Below are 15997 nucleotides of genomic sequence, written 5' to 3' on the forward strand. Positions count from 1 at the left end.
GACGAAGCTGCATCGAAGAAGAGCGATGCAGTGGCAGAGATGAGTCATGTCGTGGCAATGTCGTTCTAGTACTCGGACCCTCCCCCCATTGCTCATGGCTCGTACGCGCCTCGCTCGGTCTGGACGACGGTGCTGCACTCGGTCTGGCTGACCTCGCTACCGGCATGTATGCTCCAGTGGCAACGTCGTCGCATCTACCGCATCTGAACTTCTTTGCCACGAATTGTTGCAAAAGTTTCTGGAATGTCTTGCGATATGGGCCCTGGGCCGGCATGCTATCCGTAGCCATCTGCCCTACTTCGTTGACATTTTCAAGCTGAACAATATTTGGATGTTATTTAGTTCCAATGATTATGAAATGATGGACCTAAAAAAGTTACAAGTGATTACCAGGTGGTCATGATAGTAAGCTGCATGCAGCTCAACATGTCTCCGCGGCTGCTCCTCTTGTGTGAGATGTGTTGGTATAGTAGCTGGCTGACTGGCCAGGCTAGCACGTGTGTTCATGCAGTACCACTGCTTGTACGCTTGATCTGTACTTCCATCGTACGGCCTGCAAAATTAAATAATTACATAAACCGTTGTGATGAAAGCAAAGCATCTTCACGCATCGTAAAAAAATAATGTACATAAAATATACCTAAGTTGACGCACTATATCTGCTAGCGCTTCATTTGTCCACTCGTGTACCCATTCACTGTTCTCTTCCCTCCAATCGTATAAACTCCAACCCCTGCCCATATTGGTTAGCCTGCAAATTATGTAACAAAGTGTGAGTTTAGTAAATTAAAAATGACACTAACTATTTAGGGATGTCACATCTTACTTATGTGTTTCCTCATCGATACGTCTGGGAAAAGGTGGTGGAATTTCTTGATAGAGACCGAACTGTCTCATTACATGCTCTGGGTTGTAAGGTTCAACACACCACAGGAACAATAAGTTGCAGCGAGTCAGCCAGAATGCACTATCGGTCAACATGCCTGGTGTGAAGTGTCGAGCATCAAAGACCATTTTTAGCTGGTCCTGAGTCCACGGGTTCCATGTGACTTCTGCCTCATCAAGTATCTCAAACTGCTGGTGGTACATAGGGTAACAATTTTTCTCAATATCTGGAGACCAACATTTCCGTGCCTTTGTCCACCTGGTGACCATAGTTGCGCTAGCACCCTCGCCAAAGTCATATGGGTATATGGGTTGTACTATACGAGGTCGTCCTACAGGGAGGTATTCCCAGGACCACAACTGTAGAAACTCATAGGCGACACAAAGTAATGGAGCTTTTTGTGCGAAAGAGGTTTTTTGCGTGGCATCACACAAGCCTCTGTATGTATGAGATAGCATGGCAGAACCGAAGCTGTATTTTGGCTGCTCGGGTAAAGGTTCATCTACCATATTCTCTGCAATGTAGATGAGACCAGGGACAACAACGTCCCCATGTGAATTTGGAAATAGATTCCCGAGGAGCCACAACAAATATGCAAACAGATGTCTTTTTCTCGTCTCCTCATTGGCGAAGCTAGATAAATTAAGAAAGTTATCACGAAGCCAGACGAGTGGGATGCCCCGAGGGTTACCAGAACGTTGTGATTCTGGCATTTCCATCCCAAGACGGGCTGCTATATCTAATGCCCAAGATGGAGACACTCGTGGAGAGACTACCGGCTCACCTCTAATTGGTAGAGCAGTGATCATAGAAACATCTTTCAGTGTAGGTGCAAGCTCCCCAAAACGAAAGTGAAAGGTGTGGGTTTCAGGTCTCCACCGGTCAACGAGGGATGTCAAAAGGGATGGGTTCGAACGTACTTGGTCGTCGCATGATGTGAGCCTAGCAAAACCTTGTAGTCCATAAGCGTCAAGGTGAGCAAGGAAATGATTGTGTATTGGCCATGTTTTCTTTATGGTTCGAAGTCTGAAAGGCCGATAATCATGCTTAGTATTTGGTTTCAAAGATAGGTGGCAACGGTGCCCGGCGTCATGGGGCCCCTGCAAAAGCACTGGCACTTCACCCATAACCTGCACACAAACATACAAATATAAATTACGAGGAAGACAGAAATACAAATGCAAATCTAAATTAACTTAAAAATACAAAAAGATACGATTTACATTAATTATCTGAAGTTAACATCAGGAGTACAATAATACAAAGAGAATGAATTTAAATTCAATATAAGTACACATAACGAGTACAAATATAAATAGACATGGCGAGTACATATATATCAACATCATGCGTTGTTGTTGGCTCGATACGGGCAGTCTTTGTGTGAATGTCCAGGACACCTGCAAACGCGGCATCGCCTTGGTTCTCCCATCTGGCTATGGTCCATGTCATTGCGATGACGCCTAGACTGACGTCGTCCCTTTGCGGTTCTCATCAAGTCGGTGTTCGGAACCCATTTCGGCCCATCTGGCCACAACATTTTGTAGTTCATATCAATGCCCCAAGCCCAGAACTCACCGTTCCAAGTGTTGTACAGATTGTACATGTTAAAGTACGACGATATGTATGGCTTGACGCTGATTTTTTGAACAGCAGCCGCCCGGAGCACATGACTGCAAGGGTAGCCCTCAAGCTTGGGCTTGTTACAAGTGCACTCACAGGAGGTTGAGCCAAGGGTGACAGCTTGCTTTTTTGATCCTCTGTGGTGACCCTTAACGTACTTGGCTCGCACATTGACCTCCCACTTATTCCTAAGTGCGTCCACTTTCCTGCAGCCATGACTTTGGGACTTCTTTGCTTTCTCGTCCAGATGTATTTGCATCTTCTCGGACCATGGCTTGTTCAATTCAACTTGTGCTTTGGCGACGGTGACCCTGTCTGCAAAGTATGACAGGGTCCGGTTCCAAGTTTCTTCAATTAGGGCTGTGATAGGCAGTGCTCGCACCCCTTTAAGAACACCATTGTACACCTCTGACATGTTGCTGGTCATTATTCCATACCGAGCCCCGGTGTCGTGAGCTTGTGCCCACTTCTCCAAATGAGGGCAATTCTCGGTGATCCACTGGCTCAAATTTATGGCCGTCCTACGACCCCTCCGGTCTTCTCTCTGCGGCAAGGCCGCGCGGTCGATCTCACCATTGATACCTGCCCATATTGCATTCATTTTGGCTTCAGTTTTTTGCATGCACATCCTCTTGAATAACTTGAACCAATCCTTGTTTTTGAATTTGGAGTAAAAGTTTGCTGCCAAATGCCTCATGCACCACCTTCCCTCTAGATCGGGCCAGCCCCACTCTTCTTCCGACGCCTTAATTATTTCAAGAGCGCTTAATAATCCAGTGTTGCGATCAGAAATGATGCAAACACCTTTACGCTCTTTCACGACACCAATCTTCACGCAGCTCAGGAACCACAACCAGCTATCTTTGTTCTCGCTCTCGACCAATGCATATGCAATAGGAAGAAGCTGATTATTTGCATCCGCTGCAATCGCCACCAATAGTGTGCCCTTGTACTTTCCAGTGAGAAAGGTACCATCAACAGATAATACCGGGCGACAGTGCCTGAAGGCTTGTATAGTCTGGGCGAATGCCCAGAATAAGCGGTCCAGGATTAGCTCACCCGGGTTCATTGGGTTTGGACGTTCTCTCCGTCAAACTTGAGTCCCCCTATTAGCACTTGCTATTTGATGAAGCATTATAGGGGCATAAGAATATGCCTCCTCATAGGTACCATACAAGTTCTTGAATATATTTTCCTTCGCATGCCTAGCCTTGCTGTAGCTAACAGGGAATCCAATTAGATCCTCTGCATCTTTTTGCAGAGCCCTAACACTAATGTCGAGACTTCCCTGCACAATTGTTTCCATCGTCTGTGCCACAAATTTTGCTGTCACATTGCAGTGATCTGAAAGAGTCCCAGTTTGCTCATAGGTATGCTCCACTATTTTTGTGATATGCCATGACTGACATACCCCAGGCTTCAGTCTAGCGAGAACTCTTCTGCGGCAACCTTTCGCGGTGTGGATGCATATGACCTTCAACTCTTTTTTATCAGACTGCTTCACTCTATGCTGGCGGTGGATGCCGATTGCATAGCTACCCATTGCCTGGTAAGCAGACTTCTTATCTGGGAAAACTTGCCCAACCTCCAGGCTTCCCGCTCCTAGGCCAGAAGCAGAGTGAAATTCGTTGGTGATGCTCATATCCTGTAAAAACCCAGGTTGCAGTGCCGCCGCGACCGCCCTCTGAGGAGGAACATCTTCTTCTCCGCTTGACTCCGAAGACGCAGAAGAATGATCATCATCATCTAGCGCCTCCGGCAATCCCTCCACGTGTTCGCTCATGTCAACGGCCGCCGACCAATATCCTGCGTCATACATAGGCTGGCCGCCCGTCGGTTCCGATGGGCCGATGCTAGGGGCTGATGTGATGGCCAACTCGACCTCACCACCCCTGCTACTGCATCCGGCGACATCAGTGACTGAAATGAACTCCACATACACCATCGACTGACCATACATTGAGTTATTGGGATTGCTTGCAAACCTCATGTACGACCCCCACGACCGATCACCTGTGACAGGCCGCAAACCCCAATGGGCAACTGTCCCATCATTTCCTCCGTCAACGACGAAGGCCTCCATTGTCATTTTTTTTCCTGCATCACTGGGCCAAACACCGCTCGGATGCACCTTCTAACAGCTGCGTAACCCACGTTGACCATGTCTCTCACCACTACTGTAGTCGACTCACAGAAGGACACATCCACCCCGCATGGACCGTCGCGTAAGACGTTCCCATAGTACACTACTAAATTTTCCATATTACCTAACCAACATACATGTTTACATTTCAAATAATTAGTAACTGAACATTTAGTAACGATGACAACATTTACATATCTTATGACTAAAATAATAACCGTATTTTCGTTATAAATATTCGGTTTGTTTTTAGAATCATTTGCTTAGACTTTAAGGGGTTGTTTGGTTAACGGGTATTTAAAGATCTATTTTTCTCAAATTTGTCTATGAGCGTAACAAACTAAAACTCTGTTTGCTTTTCTCTAACTACCCCAAAAATATCCTAAAATAGTTCTCGTAACATGCAAAAACTTAGCTTCTGGAAAAACGACTTTTCGTAAAATATGGTTTTCTACATAATTTCCTTACAACAGGTTATGACAAAACTGAGGGTAAGTACTCGCTATCCAAACAACCACTAAACATAATATTACGATAATAACATTTAAATATCATATGAGTAAAATATCTAATTTCTTCCGGCATGATATAATGTTTTTCATATCATACGATAAATTTCATTTATTTACAAATAATAATATTTGCAGCGGCATGACAGTACATCAATATAAAAAATATTAACAAAATTACGGCGTCATTTTATACCTTAGGTCCAATATGGATATGCTTGCAAATGCAATTAAGCGTCCAAATAGTTCGAATAAATATCCGTCACCAGTAAAATATGAACAGAGTCAACCTATTATCACATGAACATCAATATTACACACGGATTTTTCTTTCTGCTATCAAAAGTATGAAAATAACACTTGCATGTATGTGGTCATCATCTCAAAAGGGATAGCGAAGATGGTAACACAAAAGTATGAAAAGGTCGCTGTCATAGAAATCAGCGCCGTAGAAATCAGCGCCGTCAGGGCTGTCGGGCCGCATGCGCGCTGCCGCCTCACCCGGTGGCGGCCGGGCCCGCGCCTCGCTTCCCGTGAAGATGCTGCTGTCGGCCTGGGCGCGGCATGGGCAGCAGCGGCCGCCTCAGCCAGTGGCGGCGTGGCCCACCTGGCCTCACCCGTTCCGTTGCACTGTGCCGAATCCGTTGTGCACCGCGCGGCCGCCTCCTGCGGTGGCGGCGGGGCCCGCCGCCTCCTGGCGTGGCGGCAGGTGCCACGTGTCGCCTGCCGCACCTGCCGCCACTAGTCAGGGGGTCCTTTTTGACGTTTTTATCTGCAGATAGTCCTTCTTGACAATAGCGTTCGGCAGGGGGTCCTTTTGGACAAAAAATCCCCCGGCGGGGGATCTGGCGGTGGCGGGGCTAGCAGGGGCACGGCCGTCGGAGGCGATGGAGGTAGGCGCCCGCAGTGGAGCGAGGCAGGGCGGCAGCGTGAGGTAGGACAGGGGCGCCCGGCGGGAAGCAGCACAGGTGGAGCAGCAGAGGAGGCTACAGCGACGCGAGCCACGGCAGGTGCGAGCGCTTCGGTGAGGAGGCCGCGGTTCCGAGGCAGCAGCGGGTCGCGGCGAGCTACAGGGGGAACGGCGCCGCGGGGCTGTGGCAGGGCACGACGACGGCGGTAGGGAACAGCGGCAGGGGAAGGCCACGGCGGAGCGAGCTCCGGGCGTGGGTCGAGGCGGAGGTGAGGCGCGTGTCCGCCGCGGCGAGCGCACGCAGGCGTGTGGTGACTGGGAAGGACGGGGATAGAGGGGCGCGTGCTCACGGTGGCCGTAGGGGAAAGGCAGCGGGCTCGACGGAGGCCTTCGGGGAGGAGACGAGGAGGCGAACGCCGTCGACAGGCGGGGTTGGTGAGGGGGAGGTCCGGCGTCGGCGTAGGGCATCGGGGGCGTCGATTGCCCCTGATCGGATCCTTGCAGGAGGGGGATTGAGGAGGCGGGTGACGGCGGGGCAGCGCCGGGCGGTGTCAGCGAGGTGGCGGCGGGGGCATGCCGGGGCGTCGGGCGACCAAGGCGTCGGGTGCCCCGATCCCGATCCAGAATGAGGAGTGGGAGAGGTCGTGGGGGGGGGGATCGTGGGGAAAGTTGGGAGGGACCGCTAGGGTTAGGTCGGGAGGAGCCGGGCCATATAGGCCAGGGAGGGGTGTGGGGAGTGGGCCGGCCTGACTGGGGGCCAGGTTGGCCGTGGCCCATTACGGGGGGTTCTTTTCTCTTTTTTTGGTTTCTTTTCTTTCAAAAAAAACTTTTCTGTTTTATTTATTTTTAGAGCATTTAGCCATTTTGTAAAAAGATGATTTCTCCACTAATATTACCAAATGATTATTTACAACAACTTGAACATTTATAGTTGCATGTTTGACAAGTTTGAAATTGGGCTTAAATTTGAATTTGAATTTGACTTATGCCTCAGATCATATGAGGATTAGTAACAATCAGAGTGATGACCTGGCATCATTAGCATGAGATTACTGTAGCTTAATTATCCTGGCGTCACAATTCTCCTCCACTACAACAAATCTCGTCCCGAGATTTAAGGGGTGTAGTAGGGGGAAAGTCTCGGAAAGGACAGGGCTCAACACAAGATAGGTACCTAGGGGCTATCTCGCGACATGGCATAGAGGCATCTCTTGAGTTGAAATTCAAGAAAGTCATCGAGAGCAAGGTAAGGAGGTGCAATAAGAAGCTTCACCCAGGTAGACAACCGTTCGATGTCTGAAACAGAGTGCGAAAGGGCTCGGAGCATCGTGAATAGATCATCTCTCAGAAGGTGGCTCGTGACATTATATGAAGCCAAGTGTAAAGAATATTTCGGCATCACGGTTGTACAGGAGAGTCAGGTTTCGATCCTGTGGAATTGTGGGTTATGGGCCCACCATGTGGGTTAAAAGAAGGAAAGGCGCTATTCATTTTGAACGGTCATGATAGCAAGGCATGTCAGAGGGTAGCCTGCCAGTTATGTCGGCAACAATCGTCGATACCAAGGGCGAGGGACGAAGAGAACCATTCTCATGCTCGTTGAACGAGGCGGACCAATAGGCAAAGTTCTCGTCCATCGGTGGCTATCGGAAAGTCGTCCACAATAGTAACATGGTCTTACTGACAGTTTGTATACCGAGGTGTTTACATAAGCAGGGAAATATTTCTGCTTATATCATATAGATCACCAGAAAGGTCAAACAAACCAATGGAAAGGAAAATGTGATCATCAGGTTAAGCAGAACAATGGAAAGGAAAAATGTATTTAAACACATATTTCAGGGGTATATCCTTCCCAAGGACAAGCAGAGCATGATATCCATGACAGGATAGAAGTATAGAACCATTTAGGTAAGGGGGGAGAAAATTCCTGACATTACCCATACAACGGTGTTTGGATAATTGAAAAATAAAATTTAGTATCGTGCTTCAAATGTTCTCATTGGAGATCGGATCACCACAGACATGCTTCGAGATAGCATTGACAAGGTTTCAAGCAAAGGTCAGACTTTGGATACACCAATGACCCATCAGAAACAACTTAGAAAATAAGTCATACCATTTTAGCAGGGAAAAGATGAGGGTGTGGCCATTGGGCTTAGTAGCAATCCATCGACATGTCAAAAAGGATGTATTCCCAAAATCAATATGATCAAGTTTGTGTTGGGGAGAAGACAAAAATGTTGTTGATGCCGACACAAATCATCGAGAGGCAAGGATGGTATTTCTAGCCATGAATTCAATTGACATCTCTGAAGAAGCCAAAGTGTGACGGTGATCAAGACAAAGTTTGTCGAGAGACTCTACGAAGATGCCCTCGAGCAGAAAAGGGAGGATGAAGTGAAAGGCTATGAGAACCACGGACTCGACACAAGCTTAAAGTCAAGCTTGTTGTTCGAGGTGAAAAGATAAGATGAGGAAGATCGACGTAAGCTTAGCTCATCGTTAGAAGTTGCTCCGGGCATAAGGACCAGGTAGCACAGTTAAAAAGTTGCCATGATAAAATATAGCCGTTCAGGCTAGGAATGATGTGATGGGGTATAAAGCTTCCCAGTATCAATTACTAGGTGTAATGCCAGAAGGTAAATGGGAGTAGAGGTTGGACGGGGGAAATGAGTTGTAGAGGATAAGTAATTTAACTTAACCAGTACATGGGATCAGGGAGGAAATATGGTCGGGACCATAAATGCAAGGGATCCAATTTATAATACCGGAAGAATATTCAAATGATTAAATATCCTTGCAAGAAGATTTCACGATAAGTCCCACATCGTGTCCGTGGGCATGAACACAAGGTTCAGGGTCGACTCCCACTTCTTCAATGCATAACCTTTCATTTTACTTCTCGCTCTTGATGACGCTGTTGTATTGAATTTTATCTGACGAAGAGCCAGTAGAGTATAATCCGCATAATTTCGAGTTCACACAGATTAGGGAAGGCATAGGTTCAACCCATCGGGGCATCTTAGGAACATATATCATAAATTTTAAGAATAAATAACACAAGCTCGGCAGTAGAGCATGCTTGAGAAAGCGAAGGATACAATTTACCAAAAGCATTATGTATCCGAGGAAAGTCTCACAAGCTTATTGAATATGAAGGACGTTGTCGGATAAAATCTGAAAAAGGGGTCTGGTGGTCCACAAGGGATCTAATGTGAGCATCAATATTCCACCAGAGGAAGAAAGAATGCAAGGAGATCAGATTATAGAAACAACTGACTAACTCAAAGCTCAATTGCAAAGGAATTATGAATTCCAAGACAAGGGATCAGAAGCAATGCTCTGATAAGGGATGGATAGGTAGAATAGCCTTAGGGGTACAATCGAAGGCGATTTGATTGATCGAGAATCAACACATGTTAGAATGACATCTGAGCCGGAAGGATGAATTCTAGGATTTGATTGAGGATTGCGAGCATTCACAACATATTGTATCAACGGACTCAAAATGATAATGACAAAGGCTGACAATAAGATTACTAGACTTATGGTATTAACCATAATGCAAGCAAGCAAGAAATCCAAGAACAATAGGTTGTTGAGGAATTTCACAAGAACGAATGGTATTACGAAGACTTTTGTGAAGTACAAGAATCAACTGAGGATGAGCGGATACTCGATAGGTGCACAAAGTTATCCGTAGGGGTATTCAGACGATAAGGAACTGCAAGGCAGTAAGCTCAAAGGATTCTTGGAAAAAGGAGAGCAGTTCAGGGCATCTTGTAATAACAAGATCAATGGGATAGAATGTAGGATTGGCGAGTGTGTGTAGTTATCCATAAGGATATTTCGCTGGTAGGGAATTGCAAAGGCAAGAGGTACAAAGTCTCGAGAGAATATTGTATAGTATCTTCGGAATCTTCTGATGCAGCAGGCGATCATCTAAAATAAGGGGTCTCTACGGGCGAATGCGATCACGAGATCCTAATGTTCGAGTTAGTAAAACCATTTAACCCGAATAGAAGAGAGATCAGAGTCCCAGAGTACAGACGAGGAATAAAAGATCCTAATACCACCCAATGGCGACGTGTTCCCGTAAGCCACACAGCCAAGTTAGTAAAAGTTTTTGTATAACTAGACTCAACTTCGGCCAAGGAGTTGGAAAGGGGGCTACCTACAGGCAGTCGGTTCTGATACCAACTTGTGACGCCCTCGATTCAATCGTACACTAATCATACACGCAAATGTGTACGATCAAGATCAAGGACTCACGGGAAGATATCACAACACAACTCTAGACACAAATTAAAATAATACAAGCTTTATATTACAAGCCAGGGGCCTCGAGGGCTCGAATACATAAGCTCAAAAACACAAGAGTCAGCGGAAGCAACAATATCTGAGTACAGACATGAGTTAAACAAGATTGCCTTAAAAAGGCTAGCACAAAAGCAACAATGATCGAAAAGGAAAGGCCTCCTGCCTAGGAGCCTCCTAACTACTCCTAGTCGTCGGCGGTCTTCACATAGTAGTAGGCATCCTCTGGGTAGTAGTAGTCATCAGTGGCGTCGTCTGGCTCCTGGGATCCGTCATCTGGTCACAACAATCGGGTATGGGGGAAAAAGAAGTAGCAAAGCAACCGTGAGTACTCATCCAAAGTACTCGCAAGACTTACTTCAGATCTAAACTAAGTATGCATCTGTATCAAAAGAATGGGTTGTATCTGTAGACTAAACTGCAGAATGCCAGAATAGAGAGAAGGTCTAGTCCTATCGAAGACTGGCATCTTCTGGAAACCACCATCTTGCAGCAACAGGAGGGAGTAGAGTAGCATAAAGTAAAGTAATAGAAGTGTTATCAACCTTGACCAGAGATCCTTTCTCGACTCCCTGCGAGAAAGCAATCCCAGAGCCATACTATCCAGTTATCATCACAATCCAATTCTCATCACTATCCAGTTCTCATCACAAGATTCAGTTCTAGTTGTATCGATCGGGATACAACTCCAAGTGTCCATTACCGTAGGACAGGCTATCGATCGACGTTTTCTTCCCTGCATGGGTGCACCAACTTACCCACCACGCTCGATTAACTCCGGTCAGACACACTTTCTTGGGTCATGCCCGGCCTCGGCCAAACAATACGCCGCAACCCGACCTAGGCTTAATAGAGAGGCCAGCACGCCAGTCTAAACCTATGCCCCCAGGGGTCATGGGCCATCTCCCCGGGAACTCCTGCATGTTGCGTGGGCGGCCAGTGAGCAGACCTAGTTACCTCCTTCAACAAGGTAGGTGCTTACCAGTCCAACCCGGCGCGTGCCGCTCAGTCGCTGACGTCTATTAAGCTTCAGCTGATGTATACGACGCAGAACGCCCATACTATGCCCACGTGATGGTTAGTGCTATCAGGCCAAAGGCCCCTCGGATCAAATATCCAAATCATAGTGGATTAGGAATGCGCGGTAACGAGCAGAGACTCACGATCGATGTGACCCCTTCGCCCCGTCTCAAGTACTTGCGGCAAGGGCTAAGAATGCCCGGCCACGCCTCGTAAGTATCTCGCGGGTACCTTCCAGGTCAACCCGACTCCACATCACTCGCAATTAAGCTCGCGTGGGTACCCCTCAGGGCCGACCCGTCTTTAGTAACATGGCTCAGTGCAAAGTCATAGTAACCATAGCAACTGTGTGTCTAACACCAAGGGGAAAACCCGAGGAATCACCCCCGGTGAATTCCACTCGATGTTGTCATCAAGGTGAACGTAAGAGGATCCACCCTCGAGGTTCACATTTGAGGGGTTGCACGACAGAGCTGTAACGGAAGTGGTTAAGGAGGAAATCACCCTCGATGATCACGACCGAATAGCTACACTACAGAGATCTCATCAGGAGTGATGTATGAGGTTCACCCTCGGCACTCGATAGTAACTCTGTAGTGTCATACAACTAGGGGGGTTGATGTGCGGTGTCGGGGCCTAGACGTCGATCATGTTGATCGAGTCAATGAACATAAGGCGAGGCAACTGGGACAAGGTGGGGGTCACTGATGGATCTCTAACCAACCTATACTAAGCAGTTTAGGATAAGCAGGTAAGGTAACAATAAGCAGGTTACAAAAGCAGGCTATGCATCAGAATAGGAGCAAACAATAACAGTAGCAAAATCTAATGCAAGCATGAGAGAATGGAATGGGCGATATCGAAATGATCAAAGGGAGGGCTTGCCTGGTTGCTCTGGCAAGGAGGGGTCGTCGTCGACGTGGTCGATCACAGGGGCAGCATCGGTCTCGGGGTCTACCGAAGAGAAGAGGGGGAAGAAATAGTAAATATAAAGCAAACATAGCATCACAAAGCATAACATGGCAATACGCTGTGCCGGTGTGACCTAACGTATGGCTAAACGATAAAGGTGAAGGGGGAATTCAACCGGGAATGTATTCCCGGTTCCAGACCTGTGTCAGACAGATGACCGGAGGGGTAAAGTTCCATGTTCAGATAGTTAGAGGCATCTGACAGGTAAACGTATCACGTATTCGGATTCGTCTCGTCGTTCTCAACAACTTTCATGTAGAAAACATTTTCATCCGAGGTACGGATATTTTTCCATGATTTTTCAAAGATTTAAACAATTTCTAGGATTATCTTGAACTCAAAAATGGACTTATTGCGCCAACATGATGTCATGCTGAGGTCAGCAGAGTTAACAGTCAACTCTGACTAGGTTGACTGGTCAATGGGGCAGTGGGGCCCTTCTGCCATTGATTGGGCTTAACTAATTAACAGCTTAATTAGTTAAAAAGTTAATTAGGTTAATTAAGTTAATTTTTAACTAATTAATTAATTATTTTTTTAAAATATTTTTTATTATTAAAGGGTGTTGGGCCCACAAGTCATTGGCCCAGTGGGCTACCGGGTGGTGGCTGCGGGCGCCTGGGCGTGGGCATCCGCCCGAACACGCACATGCGTGATGGATGGCGCCGACGGAGGCCATGGCTTCGACGAGGAGCTGGCGAGGGCGGTCCCCGGCGGGGGCTCTGGAGCTGGCGGGGCTAGCAGGGGCACGACCGTCGGAGGCGGTGGAGGTAGGCGCCCGCAGTGGAGCAAGGCGGGGCGGCGGCGTGAGGTAGGACAGGGGCGCCCAGCGGGAGGCAACATGGGTGGAGCAGCAGAGGAGGCTACGACGACGCGAGCCACGACAGGTGCGAGCGCTCCGGTGAGGAGGCCGCGGTTCCGAGGCAGCAGCGGGTCGCGGCGAGCTGCAGGGGGAACGGCGCCGTGGGGTGTGGCAGGGCACGGCGATGGCGGTAGGGAACAGCGGCAGGGGGAGGCCACGGTGGAGCGAGCTCCGGGCGCGGGTCGAGGCGGAGGTGAGGCGCGTGTTCGCCGCGGCGAGCGCGGCGCAGGCGTGTGGTGACTGGGAAGGACGGGGATAGAGGGGCGCGTGCTCACGGTGGCCGTAGGGGAAAGGCAGCGGGCTCGACGGAGGCCTTCGGGGAGGAGATGAGGAGGCGAACACCGTCGACAGGCGGGGTTGGTGAGGGGGAGGTCCGGCGTCGGCGTAGGGCGTCGGGGGCGTCGATTACCCCCGATCGGATCCTTACAGGAGGGGGGTTGAGGAGGCGGGCGACGGCGGGGCAGCGCCGGGCGGCGGCGGCGAGGTGGCGGCGGGGGCATGCCGGGGCGTCGGGCGACCAAGGCGTCGGGTGCCCCGATCCCGATCCAGAATGAGGAGTGGGAGAGGTCATGGGGGGGGGATCATGGGGGAAGTGGGGAGGGACCGCTAGGGTTAGGTCGGGAGGAGCCGGGCCATATAGGCCAGGGAGGGGTGTGGGGAGTGGGCCGACCTGAGGTTGGCCGTGGCCCATTAGGGGGGGTTCTTTTCTTTCAAAAAAACTTTTCTATTTTATTTATTTTTAGAGCATTTAGCCATTTTGTAAAAAGATGATTTCTCCACTAATATTACCAAATGATTATTTACAACAACTTGAACATTTTTAGTTGCATGTTTGACAAGTTTGAAATTGGGCTTAAATTTGAATTTGAATTTGACTTATGCCTCGGAACATATGAGGATTAGTAACAGTCAGAGTGATGACCTGGCATCGTTAGCATGAGATTACTGTAGCTTAATTATCCGGGCGTCACAATGACGAGACGCCGTCGGTTTATCCTTAGTGGAAACAATGCAATACGTGTCTTGTCCCTTTCTATCACTGGGATATAGAACACCGTAAGATTAGAACCCACTACAAAGCACCACCTCCTCTAAAGAAAAACCCATCGAACTTGGCCAAAGAAGATAGATAGATTGGAGAGCATGCAAAGCTATTCAATTATACAACAAGAAAACCTCAAAATACTCAATTGAATTCAATGGACAATCTGATCATAAAGTGACAATTCATCATATCCCAACAAACACATTCACGAATTACATCAGATTGATGTGATCATGTGAGGCAGCCCCCGGGAACGTGGTATCGAAGATCCGAGAGAGAGAGAGAGAGAGAGAGAGAGAGAGAGAGAGAGAGAGAGAGAGAGAGAGAGAGAGAGAGAGAGAGAGAGAGAGACCTAGCTACTGCTATTGACCCTAAGGTCCTAATGGAACTACTCACACATGGTCATGGAGGTAACAAGGTTGATGAAGAAGCCTCCGGCAATGGATTCCCCCTCTTAGAAAGTACCGAAACATGCCTCCTGATTGGATCTCCTTGGAAAAGAAGCTTGTGACGATAGAAAAATTCGGATAAAATGGTTCCAAGGGTTTCGGTATTTATAGGAATTATAGGCAATGGAATGGACATATGGCGGTAACTGTGGGGCCATGTGCTTTGGGCGCGCCACCATGCCACGTGGAGGCCTTCTTAGCCCCCTTGCTTCCCTTCAGTGCTTTATGGAACCTTCATTGCCTAAAAAAATTGTATTAAATCTTCAGGTTTATTTTACCTCCGTAGATATTGATTTTCTGAAAAGTCAAAACATGCAGAAAACACAACTGACACTATGCACTAACTTAATAGATTAGTACCAAAAATATTATAAAATGTTATAAAAGTATACAAAAGTGATATTATAATAACATGAAACAATCAAAGTATAAGCATCCCCAAGCTTAGTCCCTATCCGTCCTCGAGTAGGTAGATGATAAAACAATGTAATCTTGATCAACTGATGTAATGTGTTTATGAACTCGGGATAAAAGTGATTCAAGGCAATAATCTTTAATGGATGGCAAGCAAGTAGCATCAAAATGTGTAAACAAAATTACTCTTGCTTTTCATGGTTCAATGTGTCCATGTAATACCAATACTCATATTATCATGTTCATAGTTCCAATCACTCAAGGTTTTATCATATTCGAACATTTTACCATAACACAACCCAGAGCTTCAGTCAAATAATCAAACCCAGATATTAGTATGAGGAGTATGGATTGTCATGCAAAGGATGCACTAGAGATATAAGTGTATGGAAGCTCTCCATATGAACTAAGTGGGTCTGCATCCAACTTGCTCGCTCACATCCCCGAGCATTTGAGGAAGTTCATCATCGGGATATGCAAGTCATGTTCTATAATGTATAAGATCCCACTAGTATGAAAATGAAACATTTGAAAACTCCCTTTACCTTTTTTTGCCAGAGATGATAATACTGATGCTGCTTTTCAATACTATTCAGTGTTACTTTATATGCCATCATAGAGATGATACAGTACCTTTATTTGCATTTGGATGTAACACTAATAGCCGAGGCTGACTTTTCAACCGCCTTCACATTCTATCTAATAAATAAAGAAAGGAAATTTTTGTTTTTGTCACTCTAGTTTTTGTTATTTTTTTTCTTATGTCACTCTATATTTTAACATTTCACTTTTGCCACACTTAGTTTTCGACAATTATTACACTTGCCACTCCATGGCATATATT

The sequence above is a fragment of the Triticum aestivum genome, chromosome 7A (assembly GCF_018294505.1).
Source record: "Triticum aestivum cultivar Chinese Spring chromosome 7A, IWGSC CS RefSeq v2.1, whole genome shotgun sequence".
NCBI lineage: Eukaryota > Viridiplantae > Streptophyta > Magnoliopsida > Poales > Poaceae > Triticum > Triticum aestivum.